Source organism: Mandrillus leucophaeus, unplaced genomic scaffold (genome assembly GCF_000951045.1).
Source record: "Mandrillus leucophaeus isolate KB7577 unplaced genomic scaffold, Mleu.le_1.0 Scaffold143, whole genome shotgun sequence".
Lineage (NCBI taxonomy): Eukaryota > Metazoa > Chordata > Mammalia > Primates > Cercopithecidae > Mandrillus > Mandrillus leucophaeus.
In genome coordinates this window covers 2,550,895-2,565,939 of record NW_012101399.1, presented here as the reverse complement: position 1 = coordinate 2,565,939, position 15,045 = coordinate 2,550,895, and positions in this window count along the sequence as shown.

The window sequence follows — 15,045 nt, the reverse complement described above, 5'->3', positions numbered from 1 at the left end:
AAGGGTTCAAGCCACCCGTCAAATCATCTGCAGTCTACAAATGGCTTATTTTACCAGCTTCCTAACTAATGTGGTATCTTCTTCTAGAACTTGCTGAGTTTTATCAGAATTAAGTAACGGTGGTTCCTCTATAGCCTGTCCATTATGAGCCAGGCCCTTTCCAAGCATTATTATTTTAATCCTTATGACATTCATTCAAATGGGGCATTATTATACTGTTTTGATATATAAGATAACTGAAGCTTAAAGAAGTTGATTAATTTGCCAAGTATGTAGCCTAGTTGAGAATTAAACCAAGGTCTGTCCATGCCCCTCCAGCTATGCCATACTCCCTCTCTTTTGAGGAATTGTTTGCTATAACATTGTTTCATTGGCCAGAACAAGTATGGAAGGGAAATAAAAGAAGCCGTCCCAGGATTTGTGCTGAGAGAGGCTGACATCTGTAAGGGGATCAGGCAGAAGACATAATATACAGGAACCCGGAAGCGTCCCATCGTTTAGTCTGCAGGGCTTTGGAATATTGGGAAACAAAATCATCAGAATTTTCTGGGAGACGGGTGGTTAGCCTGAAGAAATGGGGTGTCTTGTTCCAAACAGAGGCCTCAGAGCATCAGACAGACTGTGGAGTTAAAAGAAGAGAAGCAAAGTGCAATTAGAACTGCCATACCAGGAAAACCTTTGCTTGAATGCAGGCTATAAAAGATGGATAGCGATACATTGGTCTTTTCAGCTCCACTCTCAGGCAGGGATAACAACATGACTGGCAGCAGCATTTTGAAACACAGACAGCCACCACCACTGATATTTATTTATAGAGAGAAAGTGCACGAGGTGGGATAAATGCACAGAAACACTTTTGAGCACTAAGCGCAGTGCAAATGGGTTCACTATTGATTCTTAGCGGAAATGTTCATGTCTGCCTTATGAACAAATATTACTCCTGAGACCGTCTTTAACAAAATATTTAGTCTGACCTCTCCAGACTGCATTTACAAACTCATTTCTCTCTTCTTTATGTTTTAGTCCTTTTCACTGTGATGTAAGTAGGCTCTCCAGCAGCCCCAGAAGACTTTCACAAGAAGAGTTTCAGACGATAGACAATAAACCTAAGTGATTGTGTGGTAGGTGCCATCAAAAGGTATCATGGAAATACTATAGAAGAAGAATGAGAAATTGTAGGAAGTTAACATAAAGGGACACAAGGGCACATCAGGGTGTAACATCAGCTGGTGTGGCAGATCTTGGAATGCCAGGAAGCAAAATTGTCAGACACTGTCTATGGGGTTTTCACTCCCACCATGGCTCCATTTCCACACGTATGTCATTAAGTCCATTGTGACTGGACACAGCCAAGTGTGGAGAACCACTTAGGAAAGTTTAAGAATCCATTAGAATCATTAGATCTCTTCTGAGCTAGCCAGAATAATTAAATCTACGTCCAATTGGAAACTAGTTTAGCTGCCGATTTTACTTACCTTTCAAAGAATTGAGAGGAAATTCTTACGCAAGATTCACTCACAAATGCCTCCTAATGCATCTTTAAAACATTCTACTCATCTCCCTTCAAAAATGCCTTCTTATTTATGTTGCTGAAGGGCATTTTTCAAAATGTATTGTGACTTTATTTTAGTAGTCTGTGAACTAAGGTTACCCATAGAATGGTTGGAAATTAAGCAGTTTGTGACTATAAGTGATGTAAAAAAAATCAAACTGGATATTTATTTGATTGCTCAAAGTTCTGAGTGCATTATCTAGATAGCTTGTCCATTTTTGTCTGGATTAATGTCAGAAGTTTTCAATTGCAAATCCCTCCAGAGCAGGACTGATGCCATCTCCATCAGTTTAAGAGCCCCAGGTTCCTCATCCAATAAGCATGTCTTGAGTGCCTAGGATGAGACACAAGTTCTTGACAGGCACAGGGTGCTCTTGTCTGGAGATGGCAGTGAAGACATTTTTCTTCCTGCGTAAATATGTGCAGGAAATCAAAGCTTTCTTTTTTTCCTTGCAGACTTACCTTTCCCCTCTCCTGATCCTGTAGAAAGACAGGGAAAATGAGGCCTTTTTTTGTTTGTTATTATTATTTTTTAATTTTGAGCATTCAGTTCAAAGCTAAAATTCTGCTACGTATAAATGATAAATGGCTCTATGCTAAGGGGCTTGCCATTGTGTATATGGCCACGTAGCAGCAGACATTTGGCTGTGTTTGTTTTTTTTTTCCCTTTTGCTTTAATCCCCTCATAGAAAACAAACACAGACTGGGCGTGATGGCTCACGGCTATAATCCCAGCACTTTGGGAGGCCCAGGCTGGTGAATCATCTGAGGTCAAGAGTTCGAGAGCAGCCTGACCAACATGGTGAAACCCTGTCTCTACTAAAAATACAAAATTATCTGGGCGTGGTGTTGCATGTCTGTAGTCCCAGCTACTCGGGAGGCTGACGCAGGAAAATCATTTGAACCCAGGAGGCAGAGATTGCAGTGAGCCGAGATTGCACCGTTGCACTCCAACCTGGACAATACGAGCAAAACTCTGTCTCAAAAAAAACCCAAAAAACTAAAAACAAAACCATAATGCAGTCTCCCAGTTACCACACTTTCTATACCATTGCTTCCCTTTGAACCTTTCAATTCTCCCACCAACAGTTTAGAGGCACTTTTGGCCATCCAGCAGCTTGAAACCTGCAAACACCATAGTATTTGCAGTCTATCTAGGGCAACAGGAACCCAAAGGTATCTATCAGTCTTGGGAGCCTCATATGTTCACAGATTTTCTTCTTGGAATTTTATTTAATTAATTTATTTTTTTTTTGAGACGGAGTCTCGGTCTGTCATCCAGGCTGGAGTGCAATGGTGCAATCTCAACTCACTGCAACCTCTGCCTCCTGGGTTCAGGCGATTTTCCTGCCTCAGCCTCCTGAGTAGTTGGGATGACAGGCATGTGCCACCACGCTGGTCTAATTTTTGTATTTTTAGTAGAGACGGGGTTTCAGGAAATGTGTTTGGTTCACCTATATGGAATCTGAAGTATTCGCCTCTTGATACAAATTATTTATATTTATAGAAAATTTATTGTATTTCTATACCCACTAATCACCTATTCTGGAAAATGTTTCCAAAGGTAGAGAATGAAGTGTAGGAAAAAGCCCAGGGGACTACAGATAAGACGCTACTTCAAAACTTTAGGGCTGGAGCAAGTCACTTTCATAAGTTTCAGAATTCCCACCAGTTAAAGTGGAAGTAATAATGCCTTTCTTAGCTTTGCTTAATGGAGGTACAAATAATTTAAAATTCCAAAGTACGTTGCAAGTGTATGGTTAGAATGAAAAAAAACACAACATTTATTAGGTTTTTTTCTATATGTAACAAGTCAAGCTAAGGTCATACTATTGTATAAGGAGAGAGCCTTATCTACATATTCCTCACTGTGACTTTTGTACATAAACAGATCACCACAACCACAAACAACAAGGTAGTATTGGTTTCACAGTTAAAACACTGGGTTTTAGGATAGACAGACATGGGTCCAAATTCTAGCTCTGCCATTTTGTGACCTTGTTATTTAACCTCTCTATTTTCTCATTCATAAACAAAGCTAATAATTTCTACTTCATGGAATTTCAATACAGATGAAATGAGACATGGTATGATATATTATTGGGCACAACATGAGGATAAAATGGTTGGTTAGGAACATGGGTACCCTTCTACCACAAAAGGTAATTTCTCTTTGCTTTAAGTGAAATATTATGCCCTCACAAAAGCTGTAAATTCATAAGAGTTTTTTAAAAATTTCATAATCATGCCTTAATTTCACATGAGAGAAATCTAGTTTTAGCCAAGAACCTTTCCCACATCAAGTCTTTTCATGGAGAAATGAGGGTCTTCCTTCCCACTGTCTTCAAATTTGTGGCACCATCAGCCTTTGTAGTAGCTACTAATTCTTAGACTCATGGTCTGCCACAAGCTGTTGGTCAAAAGGAACCCATGGGCGTCTGATTGCTGTGCTGCTTCTGCCACATCAGAAAGGACTGAGTCCAATCACACTGAGTCCTTGGGGATGTGCTTGCCAGGGAGGTGTTAAGGTTTACCACATAAGCACATGGACTTTGAGATAGACTGCCTGCATTCAAATCTCAGCTTTGCCCATCTTTCCCTGAGTGACCTTGAACAAATAACCCTTTTAAACCTCCACTTTTTCATTTAATAAGTTGATAATAGTAATAACCAACATTTATGTAAGCTCTTTCCATGTGCCAGGTTCTGTGCCCGGTGTTTTACATGCACTAACTGATTTAACTTTATAGCATCCTGTGAAGTAGGGATTTAGTATTTTTCAGTTTTCTTAAAAAAATTGTAGTAACAAAATTTAAAATGAGATCTACCTCCTTAATACATTTTTAAGTGTACAACACCTCATTGTTAACAATAGGCACAACATTGGAAGGCAAATCTCTAGAACTGATTCATCACGCGTAACTAAAACTCTACACTCATTGAACAATAATTCCTCATTTCTCCCTCCCTGAAGCCTTTGGCAACCACTGTTCTCTCTGTTTCTAGTCTGAATGTGACTATTCTTGATACTTTATGTAAGTCAAATAATATAATATTTGTCTTTCTATGACTAGTTTATTTCACTTAGGATAATGTCTTCAAGATTCATCCATGTTATCGGAAGTGGCAGGATTTCCTTCTTTTTTCTTTTTTTTAAAGGCTGAATACTGTTTTTATTGTATGTATATACCACGTTTTAAAAAACCATTTATCCACCAATAGATGTTTAGGTTGTTTCTGCATTTTGGCTTTGTGCATAATGCTGTAATGAAGTTGAGAATGTGGATATCTGTTCAGGATCTTGAATTGAAATGAGGTGAGGATTATTTCTAACGCCCATTTTACAAATGAAAAAAAAAAACACAACCAGAAGGATAGAGAGGTTAAATATATTTTTGCGGGGTACACAGCTAGTAATTGTTACAGCTAGGCTTCAGTCCCACTGACTAGCGTAGAGATTGTGTTCTGAAAGTGATAACACTTAACACTAGCATTGGACTCTTAACAGTACCTGGCACCTGCAAATACAAAATAAATATCAGCTAATTCTATTAGCAGCAAGGAGGATGTGCCTCTGACTTTAGTGCTTTTGCCCACCTAGCTTGCATTTTTTTCGATTATACTTCTGAAGAACTGAAACTCTCTGTTACGAGACTGTACTTAGGCTTGTTACAGAAGTAAATTTGTATTAATGTTAACTTAGAAGGTCAGTTCTAACCTTAGACTTCTATAAATTCTGGCAAAATTCTAGTAGGAAGTCTTCCCCCTCTTTTCTTTTTCTACACCTTCTCTCTCCTTCTAACTGGCATTTCATAAATATATTTACTGACTCCCACACCTAAATTCAAATATTAAAAGCAAAGCCTTACTCTCTTGCACCAAAAATAAAACCCAAAACTACCATTCACTCTTTTAAACTAGAATTCTAATCCTAGAGATGATGTATTAACTCTGCCGAAACATGAACAAAACTGTCCTGACCCTCAGTATCCTCTCTGGAGAAGGTCAGAGCACAGTTGTGGCCACAAAAATTGCCACTGAGCCCTGATATAAATAGCAGTGAATTGACCATGCAAAAAATGGAGGACTGAAGGGTCAATGAAAGCTAATTATAACTTGAGGGTCTTGCCTGGATTGTGGGAGAGCAGGGTCAGAAGCCTTGCAAAGCTGACATTTTACTCCCAGATGAGTCTACTTTTGGGAAACTATTTATTTATGGACGTGCATAGAGCCTAGGAATTAGAGGTGGATGCCAGAGGGAGCCTTGTAAGAGCTTACGGCTGTCCTGTAACCGGAAGTCAATCTGCCATCCTCCTCTTATCCTCTGGTTCCTGGTTTGTGATTTTTCACTGCAGCAAGTATTCTGCTTCTTCCCCGTCACAGAAAATATGGCTTTTCTTATCTGTAAGGTGTCTCAATTTAGTGGAAAATAGAATTGAGTCCACTGCCCACTCCCTGTTCCAGGACTGTTTTTTCTCAAAATAGGAAAGATATAATGTGTAGGCTGGGTGGCTAGAATTAGGTTGAATCAGTACGAAACAGGGAGATTTGTTTGCTTCAGAAGAAAATCTCCCACTGCCTTGCCTGGCTGCAGAATCCAGGACAAATATCAAGACTTGGAGCTACAGAAATCAAATCATCCTGAGTGGATTATTATAATGATGACCCTCTCCATGGATTGCCACATGCCCTTTTAACAAAGCCTTTTGTGGCCAAACTGGCATTTCTAGTTAAGATTTTGAAACCATTATATTTAATGCCTTCTCATTGATTAGGTCACAAAAGAAAGAAATCGACTTTCCTATGGAGATAGGCAAATCTTTTCTTTCTTTCTCTGTTTTTATAATGAACTGAAATACAAAGCCATCTTGTTCTCTAGATATCCAGAGAAAATTAATCACCTCAAAACAGAGAAGGAGAAAGTTGGAAGTACAAAATGGCATGTCTGAGTTTTTCTGTGACTCCAAAATACCCACTCGGGTAAAGATACCACCAGATTTATTGTTATCCAGCCTTTGGGTTCTTATTTCTGATCTACCTATTGGGTAATAAAGGATTCATTTTATTTTGATTGTTTCAGAATATCACAGAGCAACAGAGAAAATGTGGATCACTCCAACTCTAGCACAAGGTCGGGGAGGAAAAAAATCAGAGAGTTTGGAATTTCTACGTGCTCGTGTTTGAGAAATGGGGAGCATCACAAACTAATAGCAGAGGTGGACCTTTTTTACTGAGTGATGGAACAGCACTCGTCAAATGCAAATAACAATTGTACAAAAAAGGTAACTTCTTTCTCTGTCCCCACATCTCTCCACCTGAAATTTCATTCTTCTGTTAAAAAAGAACTGTGCTTTGTGATGTATAAAGTCTGTTTCTTTCTCTTCAAGTTGAATGTTAACGATCTGCCTTGTGCCCTTAACTTAATGGATATTCTCAAAACTGACAGCTTTTTCTTCATGCGGGAAGAAGAAATAATTCTGAATTAAGAACACCAAAATAGGTTAAGGATACATTATGTCAGAGGCTGTAGATTGTTAACAAGCAAAGGAAGCACACAGCATGGAATATAATACAATTAAGGGCACCTGGGTAAGATTGCCAGCCATTTCATCCCAATGACTTCACCTGTTGATGCCAGAGGTGGCCCTTTCCAGTCTGCCTAACATTTTACAGAGCCCAGGTGTTTTTCTAATTTCTGAGTGATCTGCAATTATCAAGTGTAGTAGATGCTGTGGCACCCTGCCTGGATCCCTTACCCGGCCCATGACTCCCTTCTCCAGTTGCTGTGAGTGTAGACTTCTAATGACCCATAGCTGTCCCCTTTTCTAGAGAATTGGGAGTGGCAGCTGCATCTCCCAGGAGGTCATGCTCCTCACTCCAATTAAGGGCAGCCAATGACTGATGAATGTGGGGCTACAAATGGCTCCCTTACGTTGAAGGAGAGGGCCAAAATTAATTTTGTGGTGTGATCCCATGGATCAGGTCAAGACTAGCCTTTGTACAGGACCACATCCTTGTTGAGCTCTTTCCTCTCTCCTCTCCCGCTTTGCACCCCACTCTGCTGGCTTTCTCTGAAGAGCACAGCTTCACTAAACCTTGTGCGCCAGAACTACTGTCTGAGGCTCTGATTCTAGTGTGCCCAGAACTAAGAGACTGAGTTTGCTCATATGTCTTTCTTAATGGATTCAATAACATAATATCATTGTTAACTAGAATTCCCTTGAAAAATAATAGACTATTCTCTCTGAGTTGCTGAGATCTTTTCTTCAATAAGAAAAGTTCTTTCAGTTCAGCAGTGTTCTCTGGGTAGCCTTTATCCATCAGCTTACATGGAAAAATCATGGTTGACAAAGGATCAAAGTCACAAAGGTTGAAAATTTGAACCCTGTGACTGATTCCTACTTGCCTCTTTCTCATTTTGTTAGTTTGTCTAGTATTCAACACTATTTACAGAACTCCTCTTAAAAGCTTGGCTTTTCAAGTTAGAACAATGTTCTGCCACAATAGGAATAATTACGATGGCCTTAGTATATGGTAGTCATCTGGGTGGCAAAATAAAAGGTTTTTGCTTGGAATCAAATAGTCCATTCAAGTCTGAAATGATATGTATTTTCTGGGCCCTCTGTAATTAGAAATGTGATTGTATAAATGTCTGAAAATCTGTTCTGGTTTTAAAGAAATTGGCCTACAGCCTGTTCTAATCCGGACACAAAATTCGCAGAATTTGAAGGTCTCCTTGTATCACTACCAGCTAGTGGTATGAGGGTGGGCTGATTCAGCAATTGGAAGAACGGTGATTCCAGCTGACAGGTGCAGTCCTCCAGGAAATGTCAGGTTGACCCTGCTGCTTAGAAAAGCAGAACAGAGAGGTGATGGCAAAGGATACAGGGAATGGAAATATTTTAAAGGCATTATTATTTCTATTGGGTGGGGCAAGGATACATGATTGCACAGTGGAAGAGTTGGAATCCTTCACTCATTTGACAACTGTGCTTTGTATCAAACATAATGTCCAAACATGTTGACTGATGCACTGAATTGGGTGTTACTGATTCTCAATACTATATTTTGCTCTAAACAAATCGGTTTTTTGTTTCTACCATGTTATTGCTTATTTATAATCAACATCTTCTATCCTAAAACATTTCTAAAGCAAGCAGGTTCGTGCTGTTTCTATTTAGACCTTTGATGTTCATTTGGGTCCAGTGTCTTCATGTTTACAAGAGATTTTTGCTGGATTTGTAGGATGTAAAGTTTTTACCATTTGATCTTTGAATGGGATGCATCCATTAGAAGGTCAGTGCTGAAAAGTCAGGAAATTGCTTTTAATTTTATGTAATTTATGGTTTATTTGTAAAATTCACAGAATTTCACACCCTAAGATTGTTTTCCTGGGATTCTGTTTCAAAAAGGCCACTGGATCTTAAGGGAAGATGAACTCATTTTGTTACTGTTGTTGAATTTCCAAACAAAAGGGCTTAAGACTTGGAATTTGCCATTTATTACTGAGAAAGTAGAGGTAACTATTCTAGTTGCTAATGTCCTTGTTCAATATCCTTTCCCTGCCTGCCACAGGATTGTCATCCCACTTTAAAGGGTTAGATCACAGAAGAGGCATCTCTCAAAGTTAGGTACTTCCTATCCCTCTTTGATAGAAGGAAAGCAATACTTGGTGAATCAGAAGAAAAATACATCAGAAAATCTGAATTTTTCTATTCTCTTTCCTATGTCCATAATGCATTTTATAACTGTCTTTATCGAAATGGAAACATATGTCGAATTTTTAAAAACAAGAATGGTGGCACTGACGGTATGCTTTTCTTTAAGGTTTCTTACCAAGCAATAACTGGAAATATAAAAATTAACTTCAGATTTTATATTTCAATATACTATGTTATTGGAATGTTTTGTTCTGTAACATGTATTTGTAAGATTTATTGAAAAGAAATTCAATGGTATTTGCATTTTAAAATCCTGAGGGAGTTAAAATTTTGACCTTGATTAGCTTAAGCATCTCTAATAGTAGTTTCTACAATTAGAATCTGGCAAGGAGAAAAAAAATCAGTGGGTAAGAGGAAGGACACAAGGATATTTTCGTATGCTTATAAATTGGCTATGTCACTGCTTTAAGTTGGTTTAATATGTTGGTTTAAAATTTAGTCTTCTTCTTGTTCTAATTATTTCTTGCCTACTTCTAGAAATAAGCCAAGATTCCTTGAACTAGAACAGAAACTAGAACTTTCTTATTAGCCTCTCTTAGTTGTTTGGCTAGTAATTGTGTGATTAGACTCATAGTTTAAGTCATCAAGGCAGATTAATCACTTGTGAATAATTATTTTTATAGATATGACTGTGGGAAAAACAGACCATTGGTAAAATGGAATCTTTAAAATATAGTTAATCCTTAATTATCCATGTTCATAAAAAAGGAAAAGATCCAAGAGATATTTCAGCAATAACCTGTATATGTTATTGACATGCATTTATATGTTTTTTTTGTTGTTTGTTTTGTCTTTTTTTTTTGAGACGGAGTCTCGCTCTGTCACCCAGGCTGGAGTGCAATGGCCGGATCTCAGCTCACTGCAAGCTCCGCCTCCTGGGTTTACGCCATTCTCTTGCCTCAGCCTCCCGAGTAGCTGGGGTGCCACCTCGCCCGGCTAGTTTTTTGTATTTTTTAGTAGAGACGGGGTTTCACAGTGTTAGCCAGGATGGTCTCGATCTTCTGACCTCGTGATCCGCCCGTCTCGGCCTCCCAAAGTGCTGGCGTTTATGTGTTTTTAGAGCAGGCTTTCTTCTATAATTAAAATATTTAAGGCTAACCTGAAAATTAGTTTACATTCTCTGAGTTTTTACCAATTAATGACAGTGATGTCATCCAAAAATACTCTGGGTGTTGAAGGTCAGTTAGTCTGGAAAGAACTCTTTTGCTGCAGTTGATTGACTAAGCAAGCTGCATCTGAATGCTTGAGAATTCGTTTCAAGCACAAAAAAATGCAACAGACACTGCACTCCAGCCTGGGTGACAGAGCGAGACTCCGTCTCAAAAAAAAAAAAAAAAAAGCAACAGAACAACAGCCTACCAAAAAAAAAAAAAAAGAAAAGAAAAGAAAAAAAGTACAAAAGTCCCCACTGTGTCAGAGGGTCTTTGTATCACAGAGTGGTAATTATTTCATTGCGTATGTAAAATATTTGTTGTATTAAGTCGTGAAGATTCCTAAACCATGTAGTATGAAATGTATATTGAGAAAGGATGAAACTGTATGTTGGAAGATTAGCTGCTTCCTTTCCCCAAGAGTTTTCCTCAGGATCATCCCAAAAATGTGCAGGGCCTCAGGTAAATATTTGTTGTGGGTCCTCTGTCTGTATAAACGATTTGATTTAAAAAGTGTTACAAAGTTTATTCTTCAGAATAATGGGTAAAGTGGAGCTACTTACACACTCGTTTATTGTCCAATCATTGCTTGCAATGATTCCTCATATCAGCCAGTAGATTGGCACTGTATCTTCTGGTTCTCTATTGTCAAACGTGTGGTTCCTGGCTAATTTCATACCTTCCACCATGTGAGAAACAGGTAGCAATGCTGTTATTATTCACAATGCAATGGCTCCTTAGATTCTTTTATACTGAGACAGTATAGATCTTCTTGCCTCTGCAGTTCTCTAATACCATTTATTTAATGCTAGTTCCATCATTACTCATGAGGCTACATCATTCATCATGTCACCCATGACTACTGGTTTCTCATGACCATCTCAAAGACTGTTACTACGCTTTGTTGATGATGACCACAAATGCAAATTTTATCAAGCATATGCAGGAAAATGTGAATGATAAGTTGTTTTCTGGTCATGTAAAATTTACTGTATAGAATTTTACAGCATGTAAACTTAGGATACTGTATTTTCCAGTATGTCTTCTCCTGAATGCTTTAGGCAGTGGCCACTGTGTTCCTACAACGTGATCTCTTTTAGTGCTGCTGAACGTTTGCCTTCCACCACTTCTACTAGTGGGGAAAATAAGTGAAGAACCTACAGAGGATAAGAAGAGTGGTCCCATTTGCAGAAGAAATGTCCATCTCTTGTCTAGCATGGCTCAAGACCAGCCTGGCACAGTACAACATCAACACATGATGTAAGGCAAGAGAGGAGACGGATCTGAAGAGTCACAGGGTAAAGGAGAGCAAAGATCTTGAAAGCTCTGGGTGCAGATGGTCAAGGCCACCCCATAGCCTGACCCATGGTGTAGAGCCTGTGGAGGAAGTAGAATGACAGCTGTAGGTAGAGGATACCTTGTGCCATCCTGGTTCCTCCATACACTGGAGGTGGCACCGCAGTCTAAAGAGCTATTATACCAGCTCATGTGTGTGGCTCAAGCCCAGGGATCGGCAGAGTCCTGAATTGTTCTGTGTCCCTCCAAAGTCAGGGTCACTATCACCCTAAGTCAGCATGTCAGCACCATTCCAGAGGCCCAATTTTATCCAGTCTTTCACAGTCTCATATAAAAAGTATTATCCTGGACAGCAGTGCCTTTCCTCCTAGAGGTTCTTTGGGAATTTGGTTTATCCCATGCTTTAGGCAGAGAATAATTTATTATTATTATTATTATTTTAAGCAACAGGGTCTTGCTCTGTCACCCAGACTGGAATGCAGTGACACAAACACAGCTCACTATGTCTTGAACTTTTGGGCTTAAACAATCGTCCTGCCTCAGCCTTGAGAAGCTAGGACTACAGGCACATGCCACCATACCCAGCTAATTTTTAAATTTTTTGTAGAGATGGGACATTGCTATGTTTCCCAGTCTGGTCTCGAACTCCTGGCCTCGAGTGATCCTCTTGCTTTAGTCTCCCAAAATGCTGGGATTATAGGCACGAACTACCATGGCTGGCCCAGGTAGATACTTAGTGAGTGCTCTGTAGAGGAGAAATGGAGACATAGGTCCTGATGTAGTCTGAGACTTCCTGACCAAGCAGCAGAGGAGCTGGTCCCAGGCACCAGATTGGGACTTAGAAAATTTCTGGGAAGGCGCTTTAAGGCATGGTGCTCCCTGAGGTGCAGGCCAAGGTCAGGGTTCCTGCTTACCTGGATCAAAGGATGGTACTGGATCTCCTCTCAGCTTCTTTGTTTCGGTTCATCACTAACAATTGCCTCATATGATCTTGAAGTTTGTTCTTAAATTGCTGCCTAGTTACTACTAAGTGCCTTCCTTGATGTCCCAGGAGGCAACCTTCAGAGATGTGCTTTTAGGGTCTCTGCAGCAGAGGTGAGGAAGTTTAAGATTTTGAGAGCAAATTACCACATTCTTCAAGAATTAACATAAATTCATATGCATTAGCATTATATGTAATAGTTCATCTCTACTTCAGAACACTGGACTGATCTCTGAAGAGAAACTTCCAGCTCATGGACTCTTCACACAGAGAAACAGCTCACGGAAATGGGGTCATTATTATTGCTTACTGTGTTTTCATTTAAATTGAGGAAAGCAGAGTGACTTGTCACTTCAGTAGAAAAAAATAGAATATATGAGTTTTGTGGAAGCTTCAGGAGTCACAAGTTATGACTAGCAATGTAAATCTATTTTTTAGTGTCTAGTCCCATTCAAAGAACAATGAAAGGTAGTGGAAGTCTCTTTGTCTTTTTGTGCTTGGAAGAAATTGATATGAAAAATTGGTATTCTACAGTCATAGATCAAACATTGTAGTTTAGGAATTTTAGAATGACGATAATTAGAAAGAAATACATCTTTTGTGGAAAAAGTAGTACTTTTTATTTCTTTGGTGTTGCTGGGAGAAAAGATGTGGTAATGTTCAGAGGGTGGAGCTTTCTTCCTGCTCTGAAGCACAGATGAACTCCAGACTTTAATTTTAACTTTAATCTGATCCCTTCTGCTTTTCTATTTTCTTTTTCTTATTCTTTATCTTCTTTTTTATGGTGCCATTTCTTCACAGGCAAGGACATACTGTTAAAAGCCTTTTGTGTCTAAAGGGATCACTTCCTTCAGAAGTTGTTATTTAAATTTGCCTTAGCGGAAAATTAGTTGACTCTATTCCAAAATAGAGACTCTTGGAGGACTCGTCTGTTCTAAGAGAAGAAGGTGTTTCAGGTAGAACAATGGGTCTGATGCAAACTCTGTCCATAAATTAAAAAGGGAAATAATAAATAATGTGTCTCTGTTTTAGGATTATTCATTGCTGATCTCTTTGCTTATTCTTATGTAACTATTGAAGAAATAAAAAGCTACTCTTATGTGTAATGAATAATGCTGATCCACATTTGTCACTAAGGAAGGAGCTCCAAGCAAGATTAAAAGAGAAAAGCAATTTGATTCCTTTTGTTTAAATTCAAAGAGAAGATACAGAGACACATTTGCTATATTTTTTTTTTCCCCTGGAAAGATGTGTAAGAAAACTGTTGACCATGATTATCACTGTGGTGTGGGGTTGGGAGAAGTGGGATAGGAGTAGCTTGTTTATATACCGTTTAATACCTGTTTGCAGTATTTCAATTTCCTTACTATGTTTCTTTATGTGGTAGGCAACATTCTCAAATGGCTCCCAATATTTCCTGCCTCCTCAGTGGACGTGCCCTGTGTCATCCCAGGTCTGTGACTATGGTGGGTTTTATTCTTGTAATTTAATGATGTTGTGTGGCACCATTGACTTTAAGAGAGATGATCCAAGTGGGCCTGACCCAATCACATGAGTCCTTTAATGGCAGAGAGTTTTCTCTAGTTGGTGGAAGCAGATGATGAGGAAATCAGACCTTTAAAGCATGAGATGGACTGGACTTGCCATTGCTGGCTTGAAGATGGAGGGCACTACACGGTGGGGAATATGGGCAGCCTCTAGGAGTTGAGAGCAGTCTCTAGCTGGCAGCCAGCCGGAGACCCATTGCTATTACTGCTGGGAACTGAATTCTGCCAACAAGAACAAGCTTTGAAGCAAATTTTCCCAGATCCTCCAGACAAGAACTCAGTCCGACTGACACCTTGATTTCAGTCTTTAGCTACTCTGAGCAGAGCACTCAGATTGGGAAATTTATTATTTTCCAGTTATTTCTTATTTCCCACACTGGATTTCTGATCTACCAAACTGTGGGCTAAAAAATGAGTGCTGTTTAATGTCACTACATTTGTGGTAATTTGTTACACAACAATAGAAAACTACTATTACACTTTAGGAGGCCGAGACGGGCAGATCACCTGAGGTAAGCAGTTCAAGACCAGCCTGACCAATATGGAGAAACCCGGTGTCTACTAAAAATACAAAATTAGCCAAGCGTGGTGGTGCATGCCTGTAATCCCAGCTACTTGGGGGGCTGAGGCAGGAGAATCGCTTGAACCCGGAGGTTGTGGAAGCTTCAGGAGTCACAAGTTATGACTAGCAATGTAAATATATTTTTTTCGGAGGTTGCAGTGAGCCGAGATCGCACCATTGCACTCTCCAGCCTGGGCAATAAGAGTGAAACGTAGCCTCAAAAAAAAAAAAAAA